Source organism: Ornithorhynchus anatinus, chromosome X5 (genome assembly GCF_004115215.2).
Source record: "Ornithorhynchus anatinus isolate Pmale09 chromosome X5, mOrnAna1.pri.v4, whole genome shotgun sequence".
In the NCBI taxonomy this organism is placed as follows: Eukaryota; Metazoa; Chordata; class Mammalia; order Monotremata; family Ornithorhynchidae; genus Ornithorhynchus; species Ornithorhynchus anatinus.
Window position 1 is genome coordinate 17,069,752 of NC_041753.1, and position 11,411 is coordinate 17,081,162.

General features: G+C 40.9%; 1 non-coding gene across 1 annotated transcript; it reads right to left on the reverse strand.

Annotated features, from left to right (window-relative positions):
- Positions 1-11,289: 11,289 nt before the first annotated feature.
- LOC114808619 lies at positions 11,290-11,411 on the reverse strand. The gene has a single exon (XR_003756464.1). It is a non-coding gene; the product is annotated as a U6atac minor spliceosomal RNA (small nuclear RNA).

Consider the following 11,411-nt stretch of genomic DNA (forward strand, 5'->3'; position numbering starts at 1 on the left):
GGGGTGTGTGTGTGCACATTTTAGTACCTTTACTTAAAATGACAGGACAGAATTACCCACATAGAATAGACATGTTGGTCCACTTCATTGACCTTAAATCCAATCAAATCAGCAGCTAATCTTTTAACAGTATTCAGGCTACTAAAGCATATGCTAAATGTTATCTGTAGGTAGGTAACTATATAATAATAATAATGTTGGTATTTGTTAAGCGCTTACTATGTGCAGAGCACTGTTCTAAGCGCTGGGGTAGATACAGCGTAATCAGGTTGTTCCACATGAGGCTCACAGTTAATCCCCATTTTACAGATGAGGTAACTGAGGCACCGAGAAGTGAAGTGACTTGCCCACAGTCACACAGCTGACAAGTGGCAGAGCCAGGATTCGAACCCATAACCTCTGACTCCAAAGCCCGGGCTCTTTCCACTAAGCCACGCTGCTTCTATTTATATGTGTATATGTACATATATATACATATAGAGAGAAAGAGATGTTCCTTAAATTGTTAATATATATATGCAATTTGAGGAAAATCCCAATATAACCTTTTACAGTATTTGTTAAGGGCTTACTATGTGCTAAGCACTGTACTGAGCGCTAGCATAGATACACAATAACCACCTTGGACACTGTACATGTCCCAAATGGGGCTCACAGTCTTAATCCCCATTTTCCAGATGAGGTAACTGAAGCACAAAGAAGTTAAGTGGCTTGCCCAAGGTCACACAGCAGACAGTGGTGGAGATGAGATTAGAATGCAGGTCCTCTAAGTCCCAGGCCTGTGTTCCTTCCACTAGGCCATGCTGCTTCCATGGAAGCTAATTATACAGCAGAAAATTTACATCTGGCCTGGTTAAGGAGCAGTGATGCTGCTAGCCAGGGACAGATTGGCCAATTGGAATATCATGCAAATCTCAGCCAGCTGGTTTCCATGAGGGCTGCTGTGGCCTGCTTCTGGCTCCAAGAAGCCCCTTACATACTACAGTAAGCATTAAATAAATACCACTGATTGATTGATTGATGTATTAGTACTTGAAACAATCAAGTCTATTTCACAAACTTTCCATTACTCCAACTTCCTTAAGTGGTTCTGATGGAATTTCATGAGAATGTTTTTGAATTTAGTCTGACCTTGCTGTTAGTAACTTCAAAATCCCCCAGCCCAGAGAGGGACAGTAATAGAGAAGGAGAAACAGTTGCAAAAGGGAGGTATTTCTAGAGAAATGTATCGTTTATAATAATGATGGTATTTGTTAAGCGCTTACTATGTGCCCCGCACTGTTCTGAGTGCTGGGGTAGACACGAGGTAATCAGATTGTCCCACATGGGGCTCACAGTCTTCATTCCCATTTTACAGATGAGGGAACTGAGACACAGAGAAGGTAAGTGGCTTGTCCAAGGTCACACAACAGACAAGATTAGAACCCTTCACTTCTGACTCCCAAGCCCGTACTCTTTCCACTAAGCCACGTTGCTTCTCTGTTGTGAGCTCCATGTGCGTCAATCTGATTACTTTGTATCTACGCCAGCACTTAGAACAGTGCTTGACACATAGTAACTGCTTAACAAAAACCTTCATTATAATTATTATTATTTTATCATTATTATTAATAATAACAACAACAAGAATTGTTGTGGTATTTTGAAAGGCTTACTGTGTTCCAACCACTGTACTAGGTTCTGGGGTAGAGACAAAGCAATCAGATTGGAAGCAATCCCTGTCCCTATTTTACACATGAGTAAACTGAGGCATAGAGAAGTTTAGTGAATTCCCCAAAGTCACACTGCAGGCAAGTGGCTGATATGGGATTGAAGCTCAGGAACTTTTGTGGCTAAAAATATTTGTAAGCATTTTGGCTAACAGAACAAATTATTATTTAGCACGATTTCTTTTTTAATTAAATCTATGAAAAATAGTTCCTGTGATTTGTCGGTCCCAACAACTAACTTCATAGTTACCATGTAAGGGTAAATTTCAAAGGCTTTGTTAATTACAAAGCTTTCTATTTAATTCTGCACTTTATCTGTTCTATAAAAGGTAGAAATTATCTGAGTCTATTTTTCATGTTTCGCTTTGACATGTATTGCTATAGTGCATGTATATGAAGAGTTTCAATGTATTTCGTTTGTAGATGTGAGGCTTTTTTAATAAGATGACAAATGACTTTTGCATCCTAACATAAGTTATCGGGGTCATTTAAAATAATTTTTATTAGTCAGAGTTTTTTCTGAGAGTTTGAATATTATTTTATATTTGTTTATTATAATCATCCTGTGGTGAGCCCACAACAAGCTGCCTTATTAATGACTGTTTGTGATCCAGTGAACCACAGCAACGAAGAGACTTTGCAAAGGTACTGATGTGCTTTACTGAGCAAGGTAATTGGGACCTGTGGGGGATGGAGCATGGAGAGAGGCAGGGCTTTCTCTCCCTGTTCTACCCAGTAACGGGCCTGGACCAATCAATGACTGCTACATGACCACAGCTGCCATGTCTAAAGCAGATATAAGGGGCGGGGGCATAGAGAGGAGCATGAGCATGAAGAGAAGCAAGAAGGAAGCAAGCTGAGAGCAGGACTTGGAAGCAGAAAGAAGAAACATTGGCAGAAAGGGTTTCTTTGACCACAGACTGGTATTGGACCCTTGGGTGGTGGAGTGAGTAAGTGTATGTAAGTGTTACTCCCTTGCATGTTGGTAAAAACTAAGTACAAAAACTTTTCACAGTAACCTTGGTCATCAGAGGCTCCCCAGGTCTAGGAAGGTCCTGGTTGGTGCGAGGGGCTAGTGACACATCAAACTATCCCTTGCCAGGCATACATGAATGACTTCCACATTTCGCTGCAAAAATTCAAAGTACTTATTAAATGACAATTGATGACAGGTAGGAACTTTGCCTCTGTTCTTGTACTCGAACAGCTGCTTAGTATGGAGGTCTGCGCATGGTTTGTGTTCGGTAAACACTATTGATTGACTGAAAAGGTATTCCAAACTGAGTAAATACCACCTTTGAAGGCAGTGGAGATGAATCTTCCTGTAGATTAAAAATCCAGTAGTGTCTGAGTATCTGAGTAATCTCCTTCTGTAGGCTGTAAGCTCCTTGCGGGCAGGGAACAGGTCTACCAACTCTATTGTACTCTCCCAAGTGCTTAGTACAGTGCTCTGCACGCTGTAAGCCTTTAATAAATACTATTGGTTGATTGACTGATGGGAGCCTTTAGGTAAGAGGGCATTCACAAAGAGACTGGGGTGTATGTGTTCTCAGCTTTCAGAAACTCCTTTCTGCTTAAAATGCCACTGTCCAGTGATCAATATAATTCCTGGGTAGAGGTTGTGCATGGTCTGAGAGGAGGTGCATGTTTGGGAAGGCAGGGGAGTAAAACACAAATCAGATTAAGTCCCCAGTATGCCAGATGGGCAGCATTGCACTGAAAATAAGTAAGTTTACAATCTGTAAATAACCCATAAGGAAATTACAGGATAAAGGGTTGTGGATGGAAGCTTTTTATTTGAGACATAACCGGGATATTCTTTGTCACATCATTGCAACTGACATGTTGTAGCAACAATACGGCATCAAGATCAGATGAAGTGGAAGGTATATGTTTTACCTTCTTTATGGTTGTGAAAATCAGATATACCATTCAAGACACATTTGACTTCTGCAGCAATTCCACCAATGCTACCTATCTGGAATACTCCACATCAGATAAGACAGAATTAGAAAAAATGAGATACTGCAATGCTCGTCACACCACAGGCGTGCAGCACTGTTGGCAGAATTCCAGGCACCAGGTTGACCTTGTCCATCTCAAATTCATTTTCACCAACTATAACTCTGCCTTCTCCTCTGCTCAGCAAAACTACTTCTCCTCTCTTATTGATTTTCATGTGCCGTCTCACATTCCAGGTCTTTAACTCAGCCAATCAATCATATTTACTGAGTGCTAACTGTGTGTAGTGCACTATACTAAGTGCTTGGGAGAGAACAGTATAACGGACACATTCCCTGCCCACCATGAGTTTACAGTCTAGAGGGGGAAACAGACATTAATATAAATAAATTAAAGATATTGTACATAAGTACTGTAGGGCTGGGGGGGCGGATGGATAAAAGAAGCAAGTAAGGATGATGCAGAAGGGAGTTGAATCCACATTTCAATACACATTCACTGCTTGAGGAGATAATTTTTTATGGTATTTGTTAAGCGCTTAACTATGTGCCAGGCACTGTTCTAAGTGCTGGGGTAGATACAAGCTAATTGGGTTGGACACAGTCCCTGTCTTACATGAGGCTCACAGTCTTAATCCCCATTTTACAAATGAAGGAACTGAGGCACAGAGAAGTAAAGCGACCTGCCCATGGTCACACAGCAGACAAGGAGCAGAGCAGGGATTAGAACCCAGGTCTTTTTGAATCCCAGACCAGTGCTCTATCCATTAGGCCATGATGCTTCTTGCTTCTCTGATTTCAACTACCACTTTTACATAGGTTACTTCCAAAATCTACCATGCTAGCCTTGACCTCTGCCCATCTCTGCAGTTTCTCATCTCCTCCTACCAGCAGTACGTCTCTACCTGGATGTCCTACCGGGATCTCAAACTCATTATGTACAAATCTGAATTCCACGTCCTACCTCTCAAATTCTCTCCTCCACACAACTTTCTCATCATGGTTGATATCGCCACCAGCCTCTCCATTTCTTAACCCTTATCCTTAGCATATCCTTGAATCCTCACTCTCAACCCCCACATTCAGTCTGTCATCAAATTCTTATGAATTTTCCTCCAGAACATTTTCAGCATCTGCTCCTTCCTCCCCATGCAAACTTCCACCCTCCTGGATCAGGCTCTTGTCATATCCCATGGATCTTGACTCCTGAACTCAGCCTCCTCTCTGACCTCTCTGCCTCCAGCCTCTCCCCTCTCAGTCCATACTTTGTTTGCAGCCTGGTCATTTTTCTAAAACATGATTCTGGGCACATCTCCTCACCCTTCAAAAACTTCCAATGGTTGTCTGCTCTCTACCTCATAAACAGAAACTCCTCATAATTAGTTTCAAAGCCATCAGTCAGCTCTCTTCCCTCTACTTATCCACTCTGTTATCCCACTGTTGGTATTTGTTAAGCACTTACTATGTGCCGAGCACTGTTCTAAGCGCTGGGGTAGACACAGGGGAATCAGGTTGTCCCACGTGGGGCTCACAGTCTTAATCCCCATTTTACAGATGAGGGAACTGAGGCACCGAGAAGTTAAGTGACTTGCCCAAAGTCACACAGCTGGCAAGTGGCAGAGCCAGGGTTCGAACCCATGACCTCTCACTCCAAAGCCCGTGCTCTTTCCAGTGAGCCACGCTGCTTCACTGTGCCCCAGCGCATACACTTGGGGCCATACACTGTCAAAGAAAAAAGTGTACTCTTCGAATCCAAATTCAAATACACACACACACACACACACACACACACCACCCCCCCTCCCCCCCATTGCTAGTTTTAGAAATGGATAAGGAAAGGATTTGGGAAAGGAGTGAAATTAGAGGAGGGGTTTGAAAGAATAAATACAGTTAGCTTAGGTAGGAGGCTTGAGGATTGTCTCAGCCTTGGAAAAATGCCCAAAGAAAGAAGTAGGTCAAGAGTAAGTGCAAAAATGTTATGCTTGTGAGGTCTAAGGGAATGGAGAAGAGGAAATTAGAAGGAAGTTGGAGAAATGGGCTGAGTGATAGTGGTAGATGATAATGGAGCCAAAAACCTGGAATTGACTTGAGGAGATAGTGAGTTGTAAAGTGGTAGAGCTGTGACAAAATAATGACTGTGAGCAAGAAAGATGGCTTTAGCAAAGATATTTTTGAATGGTACAAGAGAAAGGTCAAAATAAGTTATGGCCACTGTCCTAGAGAGCGTTAATAGCAGAGTTCAAGAAAATGAATAGATTTTGTGGTTATTGTGTAGGGAAAATGGCACTTCTGTTGAAAAAAGAATGAATAGAAAAGCAAAGTTGTGGTGGTGGCAGCTGTGGAAGATCAAGAAAAAGAGAAAATGAATTGAAGAATTCATTAATAGTTAAGACTTCAGAGTAATCATGCAAATAATCCCTTGCTCATTTGTCAAAGAAACCTGAAAGAAATTGATGAAGCCTGCTCTTCCTTTTGAATACCTTTCTGTGAGGACTTAAGATTTCTGATTAGTCTCTCAATGTAGTTGCCTGGACGTTTTCCAACACAGCAACAGATTCAGTGAAAAGTTTGCTTGCAGGTGAGGAGTTTTCATAGATACACTGAGGAGCAAAGAATCCAATATGGTCATCAGTCCCTTTATTTTCTGTGAAGCAGGATCATACTTAAACCAACTGAGATTGATGAGACTTTCTTTTTCAACAACGCTGAGACGATAGCCAACCTCCCCCAACCAACCAGCCCAATGTTCTTCTGTCAGGAAGTGGTTCATTATTCCTAAATCTCTAATGTTTTTGCAGAATAGATAATTTAGTAAAGCAAAGAAAGGGAAAGCTAAACTGTAGTTCATTCATTTATCCATTCAATAATATTGATGGGGCACCTATTGTGGATTAAATATTGAATGTTTGCAGAGTACAGTAGAAGTAAAAGACATGGTCTCTGCCCTGACAAAGTTTATAATCTAATGAGGAGACAAGCCAACATAAATTGTTTCTAGACAGTAAGAGCAGGAGGAAAAACAGATGGGAGACACAAGAACAAGAGTTTGGGGGAATGAATGATTAATTGAATAAGTAAATAGAATATGTTAATTTGATAAATACATAAGTGCCTAAGATGTCTGTAGATATATACATACACGAATAAATGCATGGCTACTGAGGCGACTTGATCAGGGTGATGGAAATGAGATGGTATTTAAGGTGGACTTTGAAGGGAGGGAGGATTGTAATCTGGAGGATTTGAAGAGGGAGGGATTTCCAGGTAGAGGAAAAGAGTTGAACAGAGAATTGGAGATGGGAAAGTTGAGAGAAGCACCATATTTGAAAGAAAGTGTGGTGGGCTACCCCAAGTTTGATTTCATCCCAAATTTGATTTCACACCTAGAGTAAGGGAAGAAAGCCAAAAACCTTGGAAAACAGGAGACAGGAATGCTCTGAAAAGCAGGAAACCATATATCGATTGATTTTCAAGGGAGGCATGGAACAGTTCTCCCCAGCCAGGTTCTGTGAGAACAGGAAGGCTCTCACCCTAGCTAAAAGGGATTCTGTGAAATACTTTTCCCACACCTGCTGGGACACTCCTGGTCGAACAGACACACCCAGTAAAAGAAAGAGGATATGAGTTAGCCAGTAGTCGACAGAAGCAGATTTTGGATAAAAATGAGAAATAAAAATGAAATCTTTAGGTTTTCAGACCTAGGTCCTTAGGTCCTCCTGAAATGAAAGACCAGAAAATAACTGGAATGCTGCCCTGAGACTTATGGACATGACCATAATGCTGAAAGTTGCAATTTTGGATTGTACAGAGGGAGTGAGTGAGTCCTGAAAGGGAAGTATATAATCTGGGATATGTGGAGAAAGTTCAACTCTTTTGTAATGGCGATTTAGGGACCATAAAGCCTGGGACTAGTAAGTTCTAATGAGATTTCTTTTTAGGTTGTTACTATGATTAAGAATTGCTTAAACTTATTTGTGCCCTAAATATTAGTATTAAACCTACCAATATTCTATCCAGAGCGCAGTGTGCAGAAAGAAGACCCAGGCTTATAGGATAGAAATCTTAATGGCGAAGAGGAGAAAACCCTCTTTAATGTAACAATCTTCTAGACTCTAAGCCCTATGTGGGCAGAGAACTCTTCTACCAACTCTGTTATGTTGTACTCTACCAAGGGCTTAGCACAGTGCTCTGCAGACAGTAAGTGCTCAGTAAATACCAATGATCTATTGATTGAGGGGTGGTGGGAACAGTGATTTTTGAGGTAGGGAAGATTTCTGGAACACATCCTGTCCTCAGAACGATAAAGCTGTAGGGATTTTGGGCACCAAGGGCAACCCAGGTGTCTGAGCCCTCTTTGGCCCTTGAGGTTCTCCTGGCTGGGAGGGGAACAGGTGGAACTCCTAAAGTGCCATAGTTATCTTGGGAAGAGGGAATAATATGAGCTTGAAGAGAACAATAAATACCATATATACAATATAATATATATCAATTATATATATAATAATGGTATTTGTTAAGCACTCACTATGTGCCAAGCACTGTTCTAAACACTGGGGTAGATACAAGTGTTCAGGTTGCCCCATGTAGGGCTCACAGTCTTAATCCCCATTTTACAGGTGAGATAATTGAGGTAACTCTAAAGTGGGGATTGAGACTGTGAGCCTCACTGTGTGCCTCAGTTACAGAGAAGTTAAGAGACTTGCCCAGAGTCACACAGCTGATAAGTAGAGGACCCGGGATTAGATCCCTTGATCTCTGGCTCCCAACCCCATGCACTATGCACTTTCCACTAAGCCACCCTGTGTGTGTGTGTGTATGTGTATATATATAAAATTAAAGGTCAGGAGTTCCTGTTGATGCAGAGGGAAATGAATGATCACTGAAAGCTTGAGTGGAGTGGGTGATGTATGCCAAACACCATCTTAAGAATATGATCCAGGCAGTTAAATAATATAATAATAATAATCATAGTGGTATTTAAGTGCCTATTAAGTGCTGGGCTAGATTCAAGCAAATTGGGTTGGACACCGTCGCCATCCCATGTGAGGCTCACAGTCTCAATCCCCATTTTAGAGATGAGGTCACTGAGGCACAGAGAAATGAAGTGACTTGCCCAAGGTCACAAAGTACATAAGCGGCAGAGTTAGGATTAGAACCCATGACCTTCTGACTCCCTGGCCCGTGCTCTATCCACTACATCATGCTGCTGCTTCTATAGAGTAGAAAGGGGAAATACTGAAGGTAGGGAGATCAGAGAGAAAGGCAAAATCCTTATTTTACAATAGCTTTAAGTTATATGAGTAAGTAATCAGTGTCATAGATCAGTGAAACATGACTCATGTACAAAAATAACAGGACTACTAATCGAAGTTAAAATAAAGCTATTTTTCTTCTTATTTCAGAAGACAGTTGCTTTTTCACAGCCTCCTTGAGGAAATGGCAAATAGAGCCCAGTAGTGTGTGCTCAGATTTGTTCATTTATTTGCCTTTTTGAATTAAACTACTCACTTTAGTCAGACTCTACCAACATGTTTATTTCAATTCCAGTCTCAAATTTTGTAAATAAGAAGCAGTAATAAATGCAAGTACTGTAGTTGGTAAGGTAATATTGCCAGCTGAGTTAGTTTCAGTGTTTCATGTTTGCTCTAACAAAAACAAACACATATTAAAAAATAACTCCTTTGTGTCCTTCCAAATCTTGCTGAACTGTGGGGTAAGAGACACCTCCCCCACAACCTCAGGGCATCTTTGGGGATTCCTGGGATTCCCTCAGAGGCACTGATTGGCCCCAATAACCTGTAGGGTTATTTTTCTTCCTAACCTGACAAGCACTGCTTAGTGCTGCTTGGAAATCAGTTGGCCTAGAACCAAGTGTGAGATGCATGCATGATTTAGGTTTAGGTGGCAGGAGAACTATCAATATGCAGATATTTCTCTAACTCTATTGCCTGAACAACTTTAACACGAGGATCACATTGCGTACCAGCACAGCTTGGGAAATAACACTTAACCTCTGTTATAGAGCCAGCTGAGAGAAGTAAACAAATAGCATATCCTCCACGCTAGTCAGAAGGAAAAATATATTGGGTGGATTCACAAAGTTTGTGAAATAGAATGCTTTCCTTGATGGTCTGACAGTCATCCTGCTTAATTTGATTCCTTTTTTATATTGTTTCCAGTGTAGTTGGATTCCTCCACAGTTGGGTTCCTCTCCTGTTCGTGCACTAACTTCAGCATATTCCATAACATCTATAAATAAGCCTGCCCTTGTAATAGTAACCATGGTAACTAACCGGCTTCAAACACTGCGTGTGAGGCTCATGTGAGGCTGCCTCAACCTCACAGCAGCCCAATATGTCCTTTTTCAAATTAGACCTTTTGAAATTTTTATTTCTCATGTGACACAATAATTCATTTTTCTAGCCAAAGTGCAGGTCACTAGATTTGTGATTTTTGACAGTAAATCTGATGTGGAAAACATGTTTGAAAATCAATACTTTTCTTTCCTTTGACTTTGGGCTTGAATTCTACTTCCCAACTTCTCAAATTACTAGAGTAAACATTAACGCTAAAGGTTTACATTGTCTTTGATAGTTTTTCTAGTTTGAAAACAGAATTTGATGCTTTGAATCAGTTCACCAATATAATGCAAAAGATTGTAACAGATAATTTTATTCCTGGCTAAAGATGTTTTGTTTTCCCCATTTTAAAAAAAAGATTTGAAGGCAGTTTATGGGATTACATACGAAACTGGCCTCACCTTCAAGGTATGGATATTATGAAAAATAAATATTACCAGTGGTCTGGATGCCTGGAACTGTCTGAAGAACACATACATGCTGAGACTGGGGTTTCTCATCATCCAATGCACTTGATTCTTCCATAACACATGTTTTTACTATATATATTTAAGATGGAATGCTATTAGGGAATTAGAGAACATTCCTCCATAAGATGTACATCTGTCTGGACTGAATGCAACACAATATTGGAAGAAGTTGTTATGCATGTACATGGCATCGATAAAGGTGTGTAGATTACAATACAAATTTTCTCTATCCCAGGGTTTAGCAGGAGCATAACCTTCAGGTTACAGGAGAGCTAAGTGTAGTAAAACTCTATCGATACACTACCAGAACGATTGCAGATGGAGGTGGGGCATTCTGGAGATGTGTCCATGGCATTACTATGGGCGTAAGACAACAACAACAGGAGAGCTAAGTGTAAGTTTATCGTCTTCATTAAATGCCTTGCTGGAGGACAAATATTGTTTGATCAGCAGGTCAGTTTGAAGATTACCTACAAGAGTATAGGATGGCTTTAAGGTTCTTTGGTGACATCCAGCATCATTAGAGTCCTTTTAAAATCACACTGATGTTTTAAATATTGATCCAAGGTCCCCTAGGGGTTCACAATCTATGAGTAGCAAGGAGGAGGGAAGATAGGAAAGTAGACTGACAATAAATCTAAAGACAACTGAAGTTAGGTACCAGCCTATGCCTGGGAAACCCTATATACAAGCGAGGGTTTCATTGGCCACACAGAATGTAAATGTCACCAAATTCTACTACAGTGTCCAATGATGTCCTGATAGACAAAGGGGATAGAAAGCATGGAAAAACCAAACACGATTAGATGCCACAATGTAGATAACAATCCCTTAATTGGTACAGGTCACTAGGACCTCTTCCATCCTTCGGGAGGGGAATGAATACTAACCATCTCTCCTTTGGTGCAACAC